This window comes from Protopterus annectens, chromosome 15.part0 (genome assembly GCF_019279795.1).
Source record: "Protopterus annectens isolate FY-2018-M chromosome 15.part0, PAN1.0, whole genome shotgun sequence".
Lineage (NCBI taxonomy): Eukaryota > Metazoa > Chordata > Ceratodontiformes > Protopteridae > Protopterus > Protopterus annectens.
This window is the reverse complement of record NC_056749.1, coordinates 437,310,047-437,329,018: the sequence shown is the minus strand read 5'-3', so window position 1 is coordinate 437,329,018 and position 18,972 is coordinate 437,310,047. Positions and strand designations below refer to the sequence as shown.

Below are 18,972 nucleotides of genomic sequence, written 5' to 3'. Positions count from 1 at the left end.
GTCGGAGCCGTCAGGGAGCCGTAAGCGAGCCAGGTCGCCATCCCTAGAGTCGATTCGCTCGGCTTCGGGATCGCCTTTGCTGCAGTCTGAAAGGAGCCATCGGTCCCACTCTTCTCGGTCCTCGAGGCTATTCAATCATGACTTAGAGAGAGTGGTTAGTAGACTCCTCAAATCGCAGGCCCTGGCTAAAATGTTAACTAGCCCTCCTCATCAGGCTGTGGCTGTTCCTGAAGTAGTTCCTCCTCCGACTCCTCCTGTCAGTTCGGAGCCGGAGCTTGTTGGGGCTCGGATCCTGGAAATGTCGGCGCCGATGCTTCCCCTTTCGGCTCCTTCGTCGGCTCCGATTTCTTCAATGGTTCCGTTCTTGGAGGGATCTGGGCACCGAGACTTCCTCGTCAGCTCCGAGGGGGAGAGTAGCATCGGACCCTTATCCGACCCTGTTCTCCCTCTCGGAGCCTCTGCGCAGGAAAGCTCGGCTCCTACATCGGCCTCGGAGCCATCCCTTTTGGTGCTGGAGAGGATTCCTGTCTCTTCAGAGCAGGGGCCCTCTTCTCTGCTGGACAGGGGCGCCTTCGATGTCATGAGGAGCGTGCTGACTTCTGAGTCTGCACCTCGATCAGCCCCTTCAGCTCCCCCCCCCCCAGGGTGCCTGCTTCGGTCTCTGCCCCTCCTCCAGACCCCAAACGAGGGGATCAAATGCTCAAGGACACCCCACTGGGTGTATCTTCCTCTTCCATGGCCTCTCCTGAGATTTCAGAGGAGCCCCCTCGAAGAGGAAATGTAAGAGGAAACATGTTGACTCCCCAGAGTCTGTCACGTCAGATACTGACTTGGAGGATTCGGAAGGGTCCCCAAGATCCCCTCTGAATATGTCTCTTTCTCAGACATCCTTGAGATCCTTAAGCAGTGGAGGAACTGGTCTGCCCTTAACCCTTCTGAGGACGACTCGGTATACTTGGATGCGTTTGGTTCTCGCCCCATCCACCTCCTGGGTGTCTCCGCCTTTCGATCCATTAATGGAAGTGGTGGCTTGGAAGGCGTGGTCAGCTCCGGACACACTGGAACCAACCCCCAGCAGGCCCACTAAGTTTATTACGGCCCCTCAAGATAAACAGTTTTTGACAAAGGGTGTCCCCGTTGATGCCATGGTGGTAGCAGCTGCCACGAAAAAGGAGTTGGCTGAAACTTCTGTACCTGTCCATCCCCCTAATAAAGAGTCTAGGACGATGGATAGATATGGGAAGCGGATGTTTTCCTCAGCGACCTTCTCCATGCAGTTGCTGAATTATTTGTGCCACTTCACCCGTCTTCAGAGGGATCTCCTGAAGGAGCTAGGAGATACCGTGCAAGATCCATCAGCTGCGGGGGCTCAAGACAAGATAAACTCCCAGCTGGCGACTCTTAATTCTATTGTTAGCTCCTCCATGCGGCTCATTTCGTATGCGGCTGATGGAGCGAGTAGAGCCTCAGGCACAGGCGTGGCTTTGAGAAGACATGCCTGGATGCTGTTATGTAACTTCGCTGATCCCTACAAGGCGTCTTTCACCAACACCCCTTTTGATAGTTCGGCTCTGTTTGGACCTCAGGTGAAAGATACACTTACCAGGTGTGAGCAGGAAGGCAAGACTCTCTCTGCCGTGGGAGTCCGTTTCTCCACTTTCTCTAGACCATACCCTAAGGGTCAGAAGAGTGGAAAGATGTGGTTCCGGAAACCCCAGGGAGCCGTGCCTGACACACGTGGCGAGTTTCCCTCCAGAGGCAGAGGAAGGAACAACAATAGATGCTGCCTGCAGGGCAGAGGGGGTCCGCAGAATCAGGGCAGCAGAGAATCTTTCTCTGATGAGCCCTTCCAGCACCCCTGAGGGGCTTGCCCGGCTGTCCGCTTTCAGAGGCATTCGGGGGAAGGTTGTCACTGTACCCAGAAGCCTGGAGTCTCATCACTCGAGACAGATGGGTACAGTCTATCATATCCGGAGGTTACAAAATACAGTTTGTCCACACCCCCTTAAAATCAAACAACCCCATCCCAGATGTTCCACCCAGTCTAAGGGAACAGGCAGTACAAGAAATTTCAAGACTGCTAAAAAAACGGGCCATCTAACAAGTCCCAGCAGACCAGCAAGGATCCGGAATTTACTCAAAGTTCTTTTTGGTACCAAAAAAGACAGGGGACTGGAGGACCCATTTTGGATCTCAGCAGACTTAAGCAAGTCTGTTCAAAGAACGAAGTTCCAGATTTTCACGCTTCAATCCATTCTACCCTTTTTGGGTCAGGACAATTGGATGTGCTCCATAGATCTTCAGGATGCGTACTACCACATCCAAATGGACAGGCGTTCCAGAAGGTTTCTCCGCTTCCGGCTGGGAGCCAGCCATTACCACTTCAGAGCCCTGCCCTTTCGTCTCACCACAGCCCCCAGGTTGTTCACCAAATGCATGGCAGTGGTTACCGCTCACCTGAGACGGCAAGGATTCCAGGTGTTTCCATATCTAGACGACTGGCTCCTTACTGCTACCACCAGACATCAGTTGCTGAGAGCCAGGGATTATACCATCCAAATATGCTCCAACCTAGGTATCTCAATAAATTTCGGAAAGTCTGCATTGTCGCCTTGTCAGTCTTTAACCTTGATAGGCGCAAGATTAAGTACGAAAGATCTGTCCGCAAGACTTCCAGTAGACAGAGTGGCAGACATTCATCGACATATACAGGTATTATTAGGATGCAGAAAGATTCAGGCCAGATTCGTCCTAAAAACCTTGGGTCTCATGGCAGCAGCCATCTTATTAGTTCCCCTGGCTCGTTTTCACATGAGGATTCTCCAGTGGATGCTTTTCACCCAATGATCCTTTCAACAACTTCCTTTGTGTCACAAAATAATAATCACACAGTCATGCAAAGACCAATTGACTTGGTGGATGGTCTCTCAATCAGTACCCCAGGGCAGACCATTTGTCCTTCCTCCTCCAGTTGCCACGGTGACCACTGATGCCTCCCTGATCAGTTAGAGGGGGGGAGGCATTTTCAGTGTAGGACTGTCCAGGGCACCTGGCAACCCCACGAGTACCACTTGCACATAAACGTCTTGGAGATGAGGGCGGTGCTTTTAGCGTTGCAAGCTCTTCAGAACTCTCTACCCACTGGGACCATTGCAATTCAGACAGACAATATGTCAGCAAGCAGGGCGGAACCAAGTCATATCCTTTATGTCGAGAAGCACTCCGACTATGGCAGTGGGCGATCTCCTGTCAACGGTTTCTGATGGCAACGCACATCCCTGGGAAGTCCAACGTCATAGCAGACAGGATAAGCAGAGCTATTCTCATGCCTCACGAGTGGTCTCTCAACTGGACAGTAGCAGACAAAATCTTCCGCAAATGGAGTCAGCCTTGCTGCGACCTTTTCGCAACTCCTCTCAACAGCAAGTGCGACAGTTTCTTCACTCTCTTCCCTCTTCCTGGACACTCCCCCAGAGACGTTCTAGTTCACGATTGGCCCCAGGGACTACTGTATGCATTCCTACCCTTTCCACTAATTCCCAAACTAATTCAGAAAGCTGCCGTGCTGGGTTGCCTGATGATCCTCATTGCCCCCTACTGGCCTCGACAAATCTGGTTCTCATTCCTGCATTGTCACCTTCTAGAGCAGCCTTGGGATCTGGACCCAGTTCCGGACCTCCTGATCCATCAGTCGGGCAGGCTGCATCAATCTCTTCAGTCTCTCAACCTCACTGCTTGGTTGCTCCACTTCTTCCAACCTTAGCCAGGCTTCCCAGTATTTCCAGTTAAGTACGTGAGATTATCCTTTCTTCGCACAAACCTACAACCAGGAAGACTTATGCTAGTAAGTGGAAACTTTTCTCTTTCTGGGCAAAGGCTAGAAATATAGATCCCTTCACAGCCCCTGTCCATAACATTCTGGACTTTTTAGCAGAACTTTTTCAAGCAGGCTCCTCTTCGGCCACCATTAGAGTTCAATTAGCGGCAATCTCTAATTTCCATACGGGCCTGTCAGAAACTAGCATCATGTCCCTTAAGCTTTGCAAAGTCTTTCTGAAAGGAATAATCTTGCTCAGGCCTCCAGTGAGAGATCCCCCGCCTCAGTGGGACTTAAATTTGATCCTAGCTTCCTTGATACTGCCTCCCTTTGAACCAGCAGCTTCCTGTTCCTTGAAATTGCTTACTTGGAAAACCCTCTTTTTGGTGGCCATTACTTCAGCGAGGAGAGTTACTGAACTTCAAGCCCTTTGTGTTCGTCCTCCTTACCTAGTTTTCCATAAGGATAGAGTTTCACTCAGGACAAATCCTTTGTTCCTTCCTAAGGTCCCCTCCGAAAATAATTTGAATCAATCCATCGATCTGCCAGTCTTTTTTCCAAATTATTCCAACAAAGCTGAACACAAATTACACCAGTTGGACGTTCATAGGCAGTTATGTTTCTATTTGCATAGGACTGAGCAAATAAGGAAATCAGACCAACTCTTCCTGTCCTATGCGGAGGGTAAGCAGGGTTGACCAGTGTCTAAAGTAACCTTATCCAGGTGGTTGTCCTCTGTTATTACCCTTGTTTATCAGTTGAGGAATAAAGAACTCCCTGCTAAACCTAAAGGCCACTCTACTAGGGCTTTAGCTACGTCGCTAGCTTTTCAATCAAGACTACCTATGGAAGCCATTTGTGCGGAGGCCACATGGGCCCTCCTCATACCTTCATTTTACATTATAAGTTGGATCTGGCCTCTAGGAGCAGAGCTGATTTTGGTTCCACTGTGCTCAAGAGTCTGTTCCGATGAGCCACCCAGGACTAAGGTGCTAGGGACGCTGTCCCAATCAGCAAGAATGAAGGTGAGAGAGACAACTTAACATTAAGAAGTTATGTACCTACCATAATGTTCCATGTTAGTTGTCTTCTTCTCGCCTTCTTTCTTGTGTCCCACCCTCCACCCCCCTATCCTAGTAGACCGAGAAGAGTTCCTTAGGCTTCTTTATCACTGGCTGAGTCTTCTCTGGCTGTTACTTCTGACTGTCAGTCTCTCCAGTAGTTTCCTGTATTCTGCTGCAGTTACTGTATTATCATGATTATTATTATTATGTCTTAGTTAGGTTACCAAATGAGATTTGGTTATCTAGCGCCAGGCATCATGGGATATAGGAGGGGGCCTCGAGCCAGTAAGCAGCTCTTGAGCTTTTGAAGATGGCCGAGTCGGAGCCGAGGATCGGCTACGAACCCAACCAGCAAGAAAGAAGGCAAGGAGAAGACAACTAACATGGAACGTTATGGTAGGTACATAACTTCTTAATGTCCTCCTGATTACTTTGCAATATTCCTTTCCACCCTTTTTCCTGTCTTTGTTTTTATCATGTCCTTTGTCCGTTAGTTCCTCTGCCCTGGGAAATGTCCAAGAACCATGGGGGCTTTCCTACCACTTCATATTGTGCCCCTCCTAGCTGACCAGTCTCATGCCTTAGGGGTCTTTAGACCACTGGATTTGAGATAGATAGACTGTGTACCCCTGTGCTTGTTAGCTGAGGTCGCATGTCAGATGTGACCTCAGTTAAGCAGAGTTCACATGTCAGATGTACGACTCTGGGATGGTGAAGCTTTGGTACATTGGTCGGATGACAACAGTGATGACCCATGTGTTTGGAACAATGCAACAGTGATCTGTAGGACATCTCCTGTTATGGTAAGTTCTTGTACAACTGTACTTTTTGAATGCAGTTAACGTTTTTGTATTAATAAAAAAAGCAGTCATTGACTTGGCTGTCAAGTGTAGGAAAGTGGTGACATGAGGCAGCACCCCTTTAGCTTTCCGCTGATGACTCTTACATTTACATTCTCTGTACTGCAAGCACCCATTCTACAGCATCCCTTTTTGTCACAGTTGCATGCATTATTTGTAACAGTACACTACTTCAGCACTGCATTTATTCTGGCAACTTAATTTCAGTTCATCTCTAAATTCATACTGGATCGTCTGAGAAGTAAAGCAACACAACAGCATTGTGGTTCTTTAATACATGTGGACACTGTAGAAAGAGACCTTGAATATTGCTTTGTTGTGTTTAAATAGTGAAAATTTTGATTAGATGAATTGAGCAGTACTTTCTGTAGATAGCTGCAGCTATGTCACTCAGTTGTAGTTGCATATTATTCTGCAGTCATTGTTGGCCCTGAATTTGAAGAAAGATGATCTTGTCTGAAATATCTGCACTGAACAGACATGCTTATTCTTGGCAAAATCTGTGGTGATATTGAGTTGCAGTATCTTATTTTTGTGTAATACTTGTGTGATAATCTTGAAAATTGTTACTTATTTCGCCCCTTCTAGGAAAGTTTATCAGACAGTTCAAAGTCTGATGAAGAGGAGTCAATTAAGGGTAGTAAACAGGATGTTAGTGTGTTATGTGAGAAAGGACCCCCTCCTGCATCCAAAAAGAAAAACCCAGAGGGCAAAAAAAGCCAAGATGGTAATAAAAAAATCCATAATGGAACCCGTGAAGAGGACAGCAAGGAAGAGGTGAGTTAACAACTCGAGTAAGAATTTAGATATAGCCCTCCCGACACCCCCACTCATGACTGAATTGTCAATCTGTGGAGGACAACTTTCATCACTGTAAGGTTCTGTTTTTATTTTTCTACAGTTACTGATGTAATAGAGACTTCTTACTGTTTTGAAATTGTTTGTAGTTTTCATTTTCCGATATGTACTTTATCCAGTTTTAGCTTTGCTGGGGGGTCAAAGCGTATCCCAGCACTCAGCAAGTGTAAGATAGAGGACTTGTCCTAGATGGGATGCCATTCCTTTGCAGGACACATGCAAGTAGAAAAGTGTGCATGCACATAAGCCCACACACACACACACACACACTTGACAGTGTACCCTACTGTAAATAAAATTAATCCAAGTGCTGTGAGGCAGCAGCTGTAACTGTTGGACTGCTGTGCTAACCATGCCTGATTTAATTTGTAAAATGTAATTTTTTCTTTTTTTTTAAATGTCTAGTTCCAGTTTTGTGTTGCATGCTAATGTTTGGCAGGGTGATCTTTTTTATACAGTTGTTTCTTCTCATCCATTTGAAACTACACTGGATATAAAAAGTGTGCACACCCCTGTTAAAATGCTAGGTTTTTGTGATATAAAAAAAAAATGAGACCACAATAAATCATTTCAAAACTTTTTCCACCTTTAATGTGACCTATAGCCTGTGCAACTCAAATAAAAAACAAATCTGTTTGGCGAAAAAATATATAAAAAAAGTACAATAAGCTGGTTGCATAAGTGTGCACTCCCTTAAACTAATTCTTTGTTGAAGCAGGTGTTGATTTAATTACAACATTCATTTTTCTTGGGTAGGAGTCCATCACCACGGCACATCTTGACATGGCAATATTTGCCCACTCTTCCTTGCAAAAGCACTCAAAATCTGCCAGGTTGAGAGGGCATCTCTTGTGCACAGCCCTCTTCAGGTCACCCCACAGATTTTCTTTTGGATTTAGGTCTGAGCTCTGGCTGGGTCATTCCAAAACTTTAATTTTCTTTTGGTGAAGTCATTCTTTTGTTGATTTGGATGTATGCTTGGGGTTATTGTCATGTTGAAAGGTGAAATTCCTCTTCATCTTCAGCTTTCTAGCAGACACCGGAAGCTTTTGGGCCATGAATGATTGCTATTTGGAACTGTTCATAATTCCCTCCACCTTGACTAAAGCCCAGTTCCAGCTGAAGCAAAACAACCCCAAACATAATACTGCGACCACCATGGTTTGCCATTGGGATGGCGTTCTTTTGGTGATGTGAACTGTTGTTTTTCCGTCAAACATACCTTTTAAACTAAAACAATCTGTAAAAAAATAAATGAAAACTCCAGCCAAGCTGGAACATCCAATGAGTGACCTCTCAAACCTCTTGAATCAGAGGCCCATGAGATGTATGCAGATTACCCTTATGAACACCAGGTGTTTCAGCTAATTGGCGATAATGAATGCCCATGACTTGTTTTGTCATTTTAATGGACAATTTCAGGCCAATAAAGCCAAACTCCACTAGCTGTGGATATGCATATTTCGTCTTTGTTATGACCTCATCAGCACAGCACAAGCAGTGTTTGACTAAGCATAAGAAACACAAGGCTGTTATACCCAGCTGATGTTCATTTTCATTAGGGTGACTGTTTTAATTTGTTATTTGGGATATTTTGCAATCTGTAAAAAACACAAGGCCGAAATATGCATATCCACAGTTAGTGGGGCTTGGCTTTATTGGTCTGAAATTGTCCATTCAAACCACGAAACAAGTCATGGGCATTCCGAATCGCCAGTTAGCTGAAACACCTGGTTTTCATAAGGGTAATTTGCATGGAGGGATAGATTCCTGTCCCAGAGACTTCCCATACTCTGGAACAGACTACCTATCTATGTCAAACAGAGCTCCTCATTAGCACTCTTCAAGAAAAATCTTGATGATTGAATGGGAAATTCACCCTGGGGATCACTTCTGTAGCTCTGCTCAACAGGGGCACAGGAAAATAATTTTCTTGGGTGGCGAAAGCCAGGGTACATTTTTTGGCTAGGCTTGTATGGGCCCTAGGGCCGATAGCCTAGTACCTACCTGTGAACCTATGTATCCCATGGGATCTGATTTACGAGGTCTCTCATTGGAAGTTCCAGCTTGGCTGGAGTCAAACCTACCTTTTGGAATGGTGGCCAAAAAGTTCAACCTTGGTCTCATCAGACCATAACACATTTTGCCACAGCTTTTGGGAGACTTGATGTATTGTTTTGCAAATTTTAGCTGGGCCTGGATGTTTTTCTTTGTAAGAAAAGGCTTCTGTCTTGCATCCTTACCCCATAGGCCAGACATATGGAGACTACGGAAAATTGTTGTTACATGTGGAACATAACCAGTGCTTGCCAGAAATTCCTGCAGCTCTTTCAGTGTTGCTGTACGTCTCTTGACAGCCTCCCTGACCAGTTTTCATCTTGTCTTTTCATCAATATGTTCATAGGTAGGTACTAGGCTATCTGCCCGAGGGCATTTATAAGCCTAGCCAGAGTGTGTCAGCTTTCGCCGCCCCATTGATTAATTAACTGAGCCTCTGTCAAGAAGAGCCAGTGAAGTGATCCCAGGGGTGTATTTTCTGTTACCCATCCAGTCATCAAGGTTTCTCTTGAAGAGTGTTAGTGAGGGGCTCTGCCTAATGTAGTTAGGAATTTTGTTCCAAAGCATGGGGAGTCTCTGTGACAGGAATCCCTCCATCATGTTCTATTTATTGTTGTGGCGAGGTTTAGCTCACTAGAGCGAGTGGCTCGCAGTGACTTGGATTTCTTTAGGTGGAGCATGTCCATCAATTCTGAGTTGGACATGGCTTTGTAAGTCACCTCTGAGTAAGTGATATGTCACTGAGTACAGCCAGAGTTTTTTCAGTCGGGCTGCATAGGACATATGTTTGAGGCCAGTAATCCTCTTGGTGAGGTGCTTTTGTGGTCTTTCCAGCTGTTGCAAGTGTCTTGTGAGGTACATCCCAAATGGGGCATTGTACTCTGATGGGTCTGATGAATGACAAGTAGAGGGGCACTATAACCTCTTTATTTCTAGATGCGAACCCTTTAGTAATTAGATGGGCTACATAGAAGGATTTCCTAACTACTTTGGCAATATGATTGTCAGAGGAGAGATTACTATCTACCTGGGTCCTCAGATCTCTGATTACCTCTTCTGTATTAAGGGGCCTGCCACATATGTGGTAATTCATGGGTGTTTTGTTTTTCCCAAACGGGATGACTATGCATTTTTTGGCATTTAGCTTGAGACCATGACTTTGACACCAGGTGTCCGTCTCAGTAAGGCCCTTTTGGAGGATGTCCGTGTCAGCTGGAGAGTCAGTTATGGCTCCCAGTTTGCAGTCATCGGCGAACTTGGTTAGCCATAGTCCTCCTGTGTTTGCCTGTACCTTTGAGAAGTATATGCCGAACAGTAGGGGTCCCAGGACCGAGCCTTGTGGGACACCACTTGTGACTGGTTTAGAGTCGGACCAGGAGCCCGCTATTCTTACCATGTGAGTTCTGTCTGTAAGCCAGTTGGCAACCCATCTCGTGACGTAGGGGTTTATGTTCAGGCTGGTGAGTTTTTCTACAATTCCCGAGTGGGGAATGGTGTCAGAAGCTTTGGCGAGGTCAGGGTAGGCTGTGTGAACTACCTTCCCCTCATCTATGGCCTTGGTGACTGTCTCAAAGAAGTCAACCAGTTTAAGTAGGCATGATCTGCCCTTAAAGCCGAACTGGGTCAGGTCAAGTGTTTGGAGGTTCTCAATGTCTTTGTTAATGAGTTCCATGATGATGCGCTCCATAGCCTTGCAGACCAGGCTATTCAGGCTTATGGGGCGATAGTTACCAGGGTAATTTGTGGCCCCTCCTTTGTGGAGCGGAATAACCTTTGCTGTGCGCCATTCCATGGGCATGTAGCCTGTGGAGAGGCTGAGGTTGAACAGTGCGTATAAGTGGGGGGTTAGTTTGTTGTTTAGTTTGTGCAAGACGCAGACTGGGACACCATCTGGCCCCATTGACGCTGTGCTTTTGTCTTTTGAAAGGGCTGTTTTCACCTGTGCGTCTGTGATTTCCAGGACACTACACCTTTCCGGTATTGTCGTGGGCCCTTTTGGGGGAGAGAGGGTGGTGAAGTTTGCACTGGATCTATCTGCCAGGATGTTGGCAATATCAGTGGGTTCAGTATATTTTGTGCTATTTTGCATTAGCGCAGAGCATATCTGCGAGTTGCCACTTAGATTCTTGACATAGCTAAAGAAGGTTTTGTGGTTATCTTTTGAATCCTTGGCTATTTTTCTTTTGAAGTTAGCCTTGGAGGATTTTATGAGGGACCTTAGTTTCTTACTGATACTGATCAGGGATGTCTTTCCTTCTTGGGATTTGCTTTTTTTCTGAACTAGTTTCCTCCTTCTATTGTATAGCCTGTTTATGGCAGGGGTCCACCAGACTGGTTTCCTTCTCTTAGGGGAGAGAGTCTTGGTTTTGCTAGGGATGGCACGATCCATGCATCCTTGTAGGTGCTCATGGAGTGCATTTGTAAAGGTTCCTGCATCTTGGACACTGTTATCCTTTAGCGTGGGGGCTGTGAAACTTGCCACCTCTGTCTTAAGTAAGGTGAAGTTTGCTATAGAAAAGTTTTTCACTGTGGTTTCCTTGGTTGGAGGTGGTGGTGTGATGTGGACATCCAGAGTGATTCGTTTATGGTCTGATCTAACCAGTGACGGGTTGACCTCTGGTGTGGAACACCTGTCGCCCATGTTGGTGATGACCAGGTCCAATATGTTTTCACCTCTAGTAGGGGAGTTTACCAGCTGATCCAGGGCATTTGAGTTGATAAATTCCAGGAAGTGCTGAACCTGGGAGTTTGTACTTGAGTAGTTTTCCCAGTTAACGGTAGGGTAATTGAAATCGCCCAATATCAGAGTGTTCAGTAGGACCTTCATGTTTTCCAGTTTCTCCAGAAAGACGGAGTGGTGGTCCTGGGTCATGGAGGGTGATCTGTAGCAGGCCACAGTTTGCATTACAGATTTGCCTGATGTTAGTTGCACATGGATGATCTCGGAGGTGGTATGCTGCGCCACTAACCTGGAAGTGTAGGTATCCTTGATGAATATGGATACACCCCCTCCTTTTGTGTTTCGGTCCATGTTCTGTGGCCGAAATGTGTGGTACGAGTTGTAGCCCGGTAGTGCTGTGGTGCTCTATTGCGCCTTGAACCAGGTTTCAGTTACTGCACAGATGTCAATGTTCTCCATACTGAGGAGTGCTTCGAGCGCATGCATTTTGAAATTTAAACTCCTGGCGTTGTAGGATAACCCTCATTTTTTTATTTGTGCTGTTTATGGAGGTGGGTTTGTCTTTTGAGCTTTGCCTAAAAAATGCACTATGGGGGCAGCAAGAGCCTTTACTAGTGTGTTAGGTATGTTATTTTGCCTTAAGGGCTGTGATTGCACAGCACACTGATTTTGTGTTTTATGTGTTGTCTGGTTTGTGACGGGAAGTGCAGGTTTTTTGGGTGTCTGCTTTGGAGGTCTGTGATGCTTTTGCAGGTTTTTATTTAGAGCCTACGAGTATGATTTCTTGTATTTATGTGTATTTTTTGCCAGTGCTGGTTTAGTATATCTGTGTGAGGCTGGAGGTGTGGTGCAAGTGTTAACCTTCTCCTCATGACTGCCTGTTCCAGTCTTGGGTGGAGAGAGCTTAGCCTCCAATTTAGCTATATAATTGCATCTCTCGCATATGTTAATGTTTTGTGGTAGGAGGAGAAGGTTGTCTGTGTAAGTGCAGCATTTGTAACATTGCCTCAGGATACCCAGGTTCACCAGCTGGACTGGAAAGTATACCTGAAATTGTCCTTTGGTCATGCCTGAATAGTAGGGTGAGCTGCTTAGTCGCTTGGTTGGTGAGAGATGAATAATGAGCCTTGCCCTGCTGGGCAATCAAGTGTCAGGGTATATTAGGGCTTTCTATTATGTCTGAGCAAGTGATGAACTGTAGGATGCTTTTTAAGTGCTTAGGTTGAGAGTTAGACTAGTTTTAAAGGAAAAAAAACTGAAGGGGAGACTTGATGGAGCCGGGATAAATTTAGCCCTAGCTAACCGGCGCTGCCTGGACGTGCAAATGCGGTTTTTACAGCAGGGAAAAATGAAAGAGATAGAAAGTAGCCCAAAATGGCCCACAAACTACTAATTTCTGGGCTTGAACCACTCCTCCAAGGACAGGTTGCTGCTCAAAGCTCCCTCTCTCACAGGTGAACAGAGAAACCTCCCTCTATCCAAGTAAGGTATGGGCAACTCAGAAAATTGTAACAGCCCTGAATTCAGCACTAGCTTGAAAACTGGACTATACTGGCTTAGAAAGGTAGGAAACAAGGAAAACATTTTTTTTTGAAAAGATAAGGCAAAAACAGTAAAAAAAATACACTTAAAACAGCTTTAAACGACTACAAACAGTAAAAAAATGCACTTAAAAACAGCTTTAGATGACTACAAGCAATCAGAAAAGGCTTTTAAACAAAATACCCAGTTAACCAGTAAAAAAATCTCAGAACTGAGCCCTGTTCCTGTAGTCTTCAATCAGACAAGTTCTAACTACACACTCCTGCCACTGGGGTGCAGGGGAACCTTCTCCAAAAAAGAACGCCTGGATTAGTGTTCAAGTTATACAAACAAAGCTAGATTCAGCAGGCCTGGATCTAGTCTATGCTACAGCAAACATGGCGCACCAATTTCAGTAAGAAACAGTTCAGATATGCAGACACTATAAGCCTTTAACCAGAAATTCACAACTCAGAAGGGGAGAGTCCAGCCTCTCTTCCCACAAGAGTGCAGACCACGAAGCTTCTTAATGTAAAATAACTAGCCCGAAGCCCATGTGCTTAAACCAGAACTAATACACTTTTAGAATAACAGACACTGAGCCATCAATCAGCAGTTCCTAACTTAGAAGGATGTAAGCTACCTGCCCTGCCACAACAGTGCAGACCACAAACCTTAATGTAAAACAGCTGGTCTGAAGCCCAAGTGCTTAAAACAAAAGGCTTAGAATAATAGCTACACTTTAATCAGGTTACTATGAAGCAGTAATAATTACAATTCAATACTTTTAAGAAGGCCTGGATTAATGTTCAAGTTATGCAAACAAAGTTAGATTCAGCAGGCCTGGATCTAGTGTATGCTACAGCAAACAAGTTACACCAATTTCAGTAAGAAACAGTTAAAATATGCAGGCACTGTAAGCCTTTAACCAGAAATTCCCAGCTCAGAAAGGCAGAGTCCAGCCTCTCCTCCCACAAGAGTGCAGACCACTAACCTTCTTAATGTAAAATAACTGGCCTGAAGCCCAAGTGCTTAAACCAGAACTAATACACTTGTAACAGACACTGAGCCTTCAATCAGCAGTTCCCAACTTAGAAGGATGTAAGCTACCTGTCCTGCCACAACAGTGCAGACCACAAACCTTCTTAATGTAAAACAGCTGGTCTGAAGCCCAAGTGCTTAAACCAAAAGGCTTAGAATGATAGTTACACCAAGCAGTAATAAATACAATTGAGTACTTTTAAGATTACGTAAAAGCAAAATAAAGTAGGAAGAAACACAAATACAGTGAAAGCAGATGAAAAAAGTGCATTTTTTTTTTTTGAGTGAGCAAATAAGATGGGGCCAGGAGGAGTATCCAAATGAAGATTTACAAGAGGGGCAGGCAGTTTCAAAGCCACCAAGATTAACACCAGAAGAAAAGCAGGGAGGGTGGGTGGTTAACTAACTGAAAAAAACAGAGCCACAACATCCAGCTAGATAGTATTCAATGCAACACAAATAAATTAATTTAAATGCTGTATTATTTGAAAAAGGTGCAGATAAAGATTTACTTAAATTCACTTATACGTCCAGTTGATTTGATTACATGTAGGTCTTAGTTGGCCAAAGTTCAGAGTTTAAGCAGAAAATAATCCAAAATGTGCCACTTATGTAAGGCAGGAACTGAATAACAATGAAGTAAACTACCCCCACTTATCACTGGCTATTCAAGAATTCTAACAAGCATTAACTGAAATTTGGAGGGATGTCCAGTTCTTTGCAATACCACTGTTGTCCCATATTTTTTCCACTTTTTGATGACTGTCTTCACTGTTTTCCATGGTATATCCAATGCTATGGAAATTTTTTTGTATCCTTCTCCTGACTGATACCTTTCAACAATGAGATCCCTTTGCTGCTTAGTAAACTCTCTGCCAACCATAGCTTTTGTTGTAGCAGGCAACTGAGTATGTGTCAGGAAAATGCTGCTAGGACAGCTCAACATTATTTGGGGTTAATCAGAGTCTCTCTAATTGATGGCAGGTGTGTACCCAAGAAGACTGAATGTTGTAATTAAAGCAAAAGGTGCTTCAACAAAGTACTAGATTAAGGGTTTGCACACTTATGCAACCAGCTTATTGTATTTTTTATTTTTTTTATATTTTTCCTTTAACAGATTTGCTTGTTTTTCAATTGAATTGTACAGGTTATAGGTCACACTAAAGGTGGGGAAAGTTTTGAAATTATTTATTGTGGTCTCATTTTTTATATCACAAAAAACTGGCATTTTAACAGGGGTGTGTACACTTTTTATATCCACTGTAGGTCACATCTTGCAATTTTTCTTGTTTTAGTGAAAACCCTGAACAACACACACACACACACACACACACAGCACCCATATGAATTGCTAACTTAATACTAAAACACAAAACTATGTACATCTTCAAATATTGAAGTTTAACCCTCCTAATACGAACAATTGTCCCAGACTGACACCCACACTCATAGAATTAAGGGTTAACCTGTAAGGAAGATATTATCTATGCTAAGATGCAATGGTACCGTTTGTGCTTCTACTAAATGCCATCTATTTTTGTCTTATCTTTATTACTTTCCCAGATTGCAAAGAAACACTTGAATGCTTTATGAAAACGTTATCTCTTAACCATTGAAAGAAGTATTTTTTATTGCCCCTTATCAGATTGTCTCCATGGAGATGTGAGAACCAAGTATACAGCTGCCCCTCAAGCGCTCATTTATTTGCTAGAGAAAAACCTTTTATTATATTTAGTGTTCTTTATTTGCTTTCCCTTAAAACTTGTTACTAGATCAAGCCAAAGGGCCTTAATCCAGTCATTCCCCTATGCAAGAGTAAGAAAATGTGCATCAATTTTTCTTGTATCAAGCTATTTTTTTTAAACATTGCAAGAAGGAAAAAAAACGGGGCACCTGTTTACCTTATTATCTCTGTTACATTCAAATAACCAAGAAAGCTTTACTTTATAGCATGCAGATTGTCATGTAGTATAAAATACTAAGAACAAAATACTGCTTTACTTAACTCTTCCCCCTGCTAAATATTCTTCCACACATTAATGGCATGAAGTAGGGCATATGCTTACTTCCGTGGTGGTGCAGCGGTAGCGTTGTTGCCTCACAGCAAGAGGTTCTCCCATTCAATTCTCGGCTTGGGTTGGGAGGGCCTTCTGTGTGGAGTCTGCATGTCCTCCCCGCAGTTGAGTGGGCTTCGAAAGACATGTGTTGAATGGGCGTGCCTTCGTTGAAGGTTGGGCGTCGGGCTGGCAACTCGACACCATAAAAACCAACTGCCAATTATTAGCGGACCGGAGTTCCGCTGTGCCGACCCCAAACCGGGAAAAGCTGAAAGATAAACAAATAAACAGGGCATATGCTTTGGAGTTCTGTACAAGTTTATCAAAGTCAAAAATGTCCAATATTTCTAGGTTTTCTTGTTTTGTCACATTTCACAAATATAATTAATGCTTTGTAATCCCACATTTTTCAGTTTACATGTTGCTATTTTTCTTCCTGTTGATCTCCATCTCCCAAATCCAGTCTCTGTTTAATTTCCAACATATTCCCAGTTCTTCTAGTCAACTTTTGTGCTTTTTTTCTCTCTCTCAAGCTTCTTTTGAGGCATTAGAAACGTTTCACTGGTACAATCTCTCTGTGGGCTTTATTTAACAGAAGGACAAGAAGCAGAATCTCCTTCTCTTTCATAGCTCACTTTTTGTTGGACAAACTGTTTCCTCCTTAGCATGTTCTGTATCAAAAAAATTATTTTGACCCAACAGTAAAAATATTTTGAAAATAGCTGGATGCGGCAGCTTGAATATCAAGCCTGCTTTTCGACATTTCATAATTAGTGGAATACATTTACTCTTCTTTCTGGTATACAGTCTCCAACTTTTAGTACTTTGTCATTCTGCCACAGTTTTATCAGAATCAACTCTTTCATTTTGGTAGGTTTGCATCTTTACTATGAAAGGTATAGGTTGCTTTCTTATGGCTAGGCTACATAATGAGTCTTGGATAGTAAAGAATGATGTCATTCTATTCTCATGTTGCAGTATTTTAAACATGAGGGATCCTCCATCTGGCCTAGACATCACATTTATGGCCCATGGTTTATGATACCTACGTGTGACACCCCATGCACCATATAGCAGCCAGGCTAAGCTATGTAGATGAGCCAGACGATCAGGTCACCTCAGGTGGAGGATCTCTCATGTGTAGAATACTGTAACATGGAAGAGAAGGACATCTATGGCTGTGGTAAGATTTTACACAACTATCTTTGCTGTTAATTGCTGATATTCGATTATGAGAGAGTTTATGTAGGTGAGAAAGGTGGCTCATAGACTCATAGGTGAATACTAAGTAGTCAGTCCTCGGACTCTTAACCTAGCCCAGACCACCCAACATCAAAAGTTACATCCTGCCTCAAGGATGGTTTCATGGAACAGGCCCTGGAAGAATTTTGAAGTGGTCATTCAGTTGCCATGTTTAGTGTTTTAAATATAGTTAAGTACTGCTTTGCATAATGTGCAGGAGTACTTTATTCCATGGGGGCGATACTCTGAGATAAGACCCTAGTGTTCCACTGTACTTTATTAATTTGTTGATAGAGATTGAGGTCTTTTGTATGCATTTTTGAGAACCCAGTAGATGTTCATCATAGTATTTATTATTGCAGTCCTTGTGTTTTGGATTCCTGCCTGCAGGTAGCCTGACTAGCTGGTCCAACATCCAAAACTATATTTTTCTCCAGTTCTTTAAAGCCCTCACCAGGATGTAAGGATGTTGGTGGTATAAGAAGTTAAATGGCCAGTGCCATAGCCAGATATTTCTTGCCATTCATTGTTTCATAGCCATAATGTTTACTACACTGTCAGTTTACCTGTTGGCTTGCTTCGAGGAGCCAGGTAAGTACTGCATAGGAAAGTTCCCTTATATTTCTGTTACTACTGGTATAGCTAACGTCTTACACTGACTGAAATTGTGATTCAGACTCTTGATCTTTCTTGTAAAGTAGTTTCTGGTAAAACAGAGGAATACCTCTTTTACTGAAGAGATTCAAGATTCTGAATTTGGACAGGAAGCTAAAGGGGCATGTGCAGTTTTTTTTCCTTCAGATTTCTGATTCAGACCCAGAGGAGAGCTCAGTTTCTGATTAACCCTGTGGGAGTTTCTTTTTCTCTGAGACTGCTTCCAGAATGTGTCACTGTTTTCAGTGGGAGAATATTGAGGTTTCTCAGTCCCTCAGAAAATACTGTGAACTATTATAGAATGAATTTCCAGAACCTTCATCTGTTCCTCCGTTTGTGTCAGCTTTGCAGGAAATCTGTGATGTTCCTCGTGTTTCACTGTTGCAGGCATCACATTTGGGTTATTTGCCTGCAGGTAGCCCTCAGCCGGCCTGAATACCAGAGTCTTCGGATTTCTGTGTCAGATGTTGTCTCTTCTTCCATGACATCAGGTCGTCAGGGATATAAATGCAGCCAATGCCATTACATCAACCTTTCTTGCCGTGCGGTGCCCGAAGCAGAAGCAGTTCGCAAGTGCCAGTCGGACGTCTCCTGAAATTTTCGTTTTTGAGTTTCAGACCCAAAGTCTTCAGAAAAGATAAGTATCCCATTGGGGGTCCTTTTTTCTTACTCTAAACTGATGTCAATAAAAGTTAACAATTGTCTTACCTGTGGAAAGCAAATGCCTCATAGAGATTTTCATTCATATTGCATCCCCTGTCTAGGCCCACACCACGACATCCCTCGCTTTCGGTTTTGCGCCTTGTTCAATGCCGGAACTATTCGTTGTTGGGCTATTTTTGCAGCAGATTCCTTTCGTACTCCATCTGTGTACTCCGAAATGGTTTCGTTAAGTCATCCGACTACCGATCTTCCGAAAAAACGTAAGTATAAAGACAGAGACAGACCGCATAGGTCCAAAACTGCCATTGACGCTTCCTTTAAGCTAGTCGCCAGTCCGCCGGTACTCAGGCGCTTTCGCAGCCCCTGATACCAGTTACTTCAGATTCACAGGCCTCTACTGAGACCCATTCGGAGTCCGGTATGCCGCGAGATGCTTCTTCGACTATGGAACTTGCGG

The 18,972-nt window shown here is 44.0% G+C and overlaps 1 protein-coding gene and 1 long non-coding RNA gene across 2 annotated transcripts in view; both read left to right on the top strand.

Moving 5' to 3' along the window:
- Positions 1–6,517, top strand: part of LOC122789743 — a 152,957-nt gene extending 146,440 nt beyond the window's left edge. Inside the window, exon 3 of the long non-coding RNA XR_006362871.1 lies at positions 6,330–6,517. This is a non-coding gene — a long non-coding RNA (uncharacterized LOC122789743). The remainder of the gene's footprint in view (positions 1–6,329) is intronic.
- LOC122789742 (MORC family CW-type zinc finger protein 4-like) overlaps positions 1–18,972 on the top strand; it is an 844,690-nt gene that overhangs the window by 398,914 nt on the left and 426,804 nt on the right. The window lies entirely within an intron of this gene.